This window comes from Morone saxatilis, unplaced genomic scaffold, assembly GCF_004916995.1.
Source record: "Morone saxatilis isolate NCDOM2014 unplaced genomic scaffold, NCSU_SB_2.0 Contig17, whole genome shotgun sequence".
NCBI lineage: Eukaryota > Metazoa > Chordata > Actinopteri > Moronidae > Morone > Morone saxatilis.
This window is the reverse complement of record NW_023339729.1, coordinates 13,455,069-13,458,662: the sequence shown is the minus strand read 5'-3', so window position 1 is coordinate 13,458,662 and position 3,594 is coordinate 13,455,069.

Below are 3,594 nucleotides of genomic sequence, written 5' to 3'. Positions count from 1 at the left end.
ATAACACTGCCAAGTTTAAGGCACAGGATGAAAATGCGGGGTGGCGAATGGGGGGGGGGGAGAATGAGAGAGTCCAGCCAACCTGCGTGAGATGGCAACCACTTCAAAGAAGCCGGGCCGCACCGGCGATCTGTTCCACGGTGTGTGAGGGGTGTATGAAAGGCAGAAATGGCCGCCGTGTGAGTCCCTGCCAAAGCTACCTCGGGGAGAAATGTTGGAAAAATAAGATTTTTCACACAGCCATCTCTGGGGGGGTGAAGGGGAAAACGGGTAGAATAAGAAAGAAGATGAGAAACTGAGGGGCTGCATTAAAAAAAGAAGGATAGATGGATGGCTGAGCAGAATGGGGCTAATTATTTCACTCCACTTGTGGGTCCTGAAGGTTTTTGTTGGGTCAGAAGTACAGCCAAGACGCAGTGCTGAAGATTGCATTTGGCTTAATTGTGCAGTTGTGTTTTACACAATAGTTAATGGTGGGATTCTGGAGAAGGCATGAGGCAGTTTCTGTGAAGGAGGCCTGACTGCAGGAGGCATGGGTAAAATATAATTTTGGATGACTTAAGCAGAAAACATTCGACTTACCGGCATGTATACCGGCAGGTCAGCCATGTGTGCGTTTGTATGTGTGTGGGTCAAATCAAAGTTGCATATACGCAGATCAGCTGGGTGAGGTGAAACTTTTGAATCCCTGAGTAATTGATGTGAAACTATGCCAGCCCAAACAATAGCTGCCCTGATTCCTTGCAAAGAAATACTCACCAAAACTGTTACGGTGAAACAAGTTTGAACAGAGCACACATTGTGACACACCCCAAGATTCGCTTGGCCTGGCACCTCGCCTGTCAACTACTGATCTTGCTCGACAGGCTGGCCTTTAGATAACACCATGCCAATTGTAACACTGAACTTCCCGGGCTGCAACATTTCGCTGCCACACTGCTCGCACCATACGCCACCTCCGTACACTAGGTAACCAAACGCCACTGGCACCCCTTTTCCTACACGGATCCTAATTCAACCTTTTTTTAATGGCTAAACCACACTCAGTTAAGGCCCTTGCCACACTGGCTATGCGCATTTAACAATGAGGTTTGGGCTGGTACAATCAGCCCTTTGTGTCACACAAGGACTGATCCATGGGGAGATTTTCTTGTGGTTATGGTTCTAATACAGCACAGTTTACCGCAAAGACCAGGAAGCATAGAATTACATTACAAAACACACACACACACACACACACACACACTTGGTATGACTCAATAAAGCAGCGTGTTGAGCTCGTGTAAAATGTCTCACCCACTTCCAACTCAACTGAAATGATACTCTAAAAATGTATTTAATAATATGTTAAGGTTCACGCCCACCTCCCAGCTTGGCACCAATAACAGTCTTGGCTTTGACTTGAGTGACAGGTTCTGTGGTTGGCAGGTTTTTCTCTGCAACAACTGCAGTGCAACCGACTGTGAAATTATAGGCCTAGAATCAAAACAAAATGAGGATTGTTATATCACTGCCAATTATGAAGCATTGTCTAATGGTTCGTTTACCTTAAGAAAAGATAATGTGACAGCTGATATCACAAATCACATATGGCCTTTAATTTGACATTTTGAACCACTTGAGGCCTGTGCAGGTATGATTGGGTGTCACATAAACTTACAAGCATTTTTGGCAGGTGAGCCCCGTAATAAAGTTATGTAACAATGATATTTAAACCACAGGAAAATATGTGTTCACATCCTACTGATGTGAATGTCAGTGTGCTGACAATGTGTCACTCATCTGGGGGACAGGTGGGACAAGTTGGTCCTGTAAAGTTGGTGGATTACAATAAATGAGAAGAGGCAGACTTGAAGACGCTCTGTATAATATTACTGTATGCGAGACACTTTTGCGTAATGATGATGGCATTGAACATACCCTCCAGTCTGAGTTTTCAGGACAATACTAGATGCTAGAACACCTCTGCTAAAACAAAAACACATATGAGGAATTTGTTTTACCATAATCAGTCAATATAATGGATAAACAGCAGCAAAACATGCTCATGACAGGAGTTTTAATTAACGTAAATTGTATTAACAACTGCACATATTATGTTCTTTTACTGATGATTCGTCATGTGTTTATCTTTTTTATGTTTTGATGTTTTTAGTATTGTCTTTATTTGTGAGACATTTCAGAACTAATGTTTCCGTCCAAATAAACAGTCTCATTTTATGTCTATGTCTAATACAGGAGGTCCTGACCTGAAACCTGCCAGAGGACTATTGAATTGTAGTTTTTGTATAATAGTATTAAGAAGACTGCTTGGTCAACTGTGTTTGCAGAGTTACATTATTGGTGGAATGGGAATATTGTGTTTCTAATAAAGAAATGCTGTTTTCTTACCTTTTAAAGTGATGTATTTATACGTTACTACAAAAAACTTCCTATCATCAACTAACAACAAAATATTTTAACAAGTCCTTCTTCAACCAAAAAGCTCAACACATCAACCCTGTGAGCTATATGTCTAATTAGAAAAAGAACACATGAAATTGTGTTTTTGTGCCAAATTTTGGCACCTTTTCTGTAATCTCTTGGGTTGATAATGAAGATGAATTATAATGTAGGTCACGATTTTAGGCCATTATAAGTAGAATTTAAGACCATTATAATTCAAAAGCGTTGAACTGCAACATGCTAGAGAGGCTGTTTAATGTCAAATAATCATTTGCTATCATCATCATACAAAAGGCAAAGTAAAATATTTATCTCTCCAAAGGATACAGGATTTAAAAAAGATAAGAGACATCATTATCAACCAACCAGAGATTCTTCCTTTTGATTTTGTGATCAACATGAAATGCTACCTCGGTGCCCGTATTCACACTGCTTTCCTTTACAGGCACTCTCAGCACTTGTTCGGGGGGCACAAAGACGATCTGTTTGTCACCTCACCTCCCCACCCCCTTGTAGTCGCTGTAAAGTGTCATCAACTACGCAAATGAAGTGCCCATTGATAAAAAAAAAAACACCAGCTGCCTCAGATAGAAAAAGACACAGTCCGGGTGCAAGGTGGAGAACGGTGCAGGCACCCCTGCGCCACACGGGCTTACAAAATGCTTGCAGAATATCATCACCATCACCCTCATCATCATCCTCATCATCATTAAAAGGGTGATGAATACCACCCACATGCTGTCTCTATATGCTGGCCTTTTAGATCTCCTCAGACTGCGGTCCCGTGTGTGTTTTTATGCTGTTTGATCTGAGCAGCGGAGGAAGATCAGCCTCCACTTTGTCAATCGGTGTCTACAAACGCCTCTGCAAACAATTCAGCCTGCACACTGTTAACCCACCAGTTGGGATAAATCAATTTAAATTAGGAAACAGATTTTTTTTTTCATATTGTATATTAGAGGCATAATTACCACAGCCTTGTTGTGTCTTTGGGGAAGGTTTAAGGAAATAACGTGCCTAGGGTTGCAGATGGCAAAAATAATGCGAGATATTTAGATGGTAAAAAAGGTAAATCTGCATTACATACATAGTTTGTGTGCAAGTGATATGAAACAATTAGCATGTTAAATTGTTTTTTTTTTTACTTTG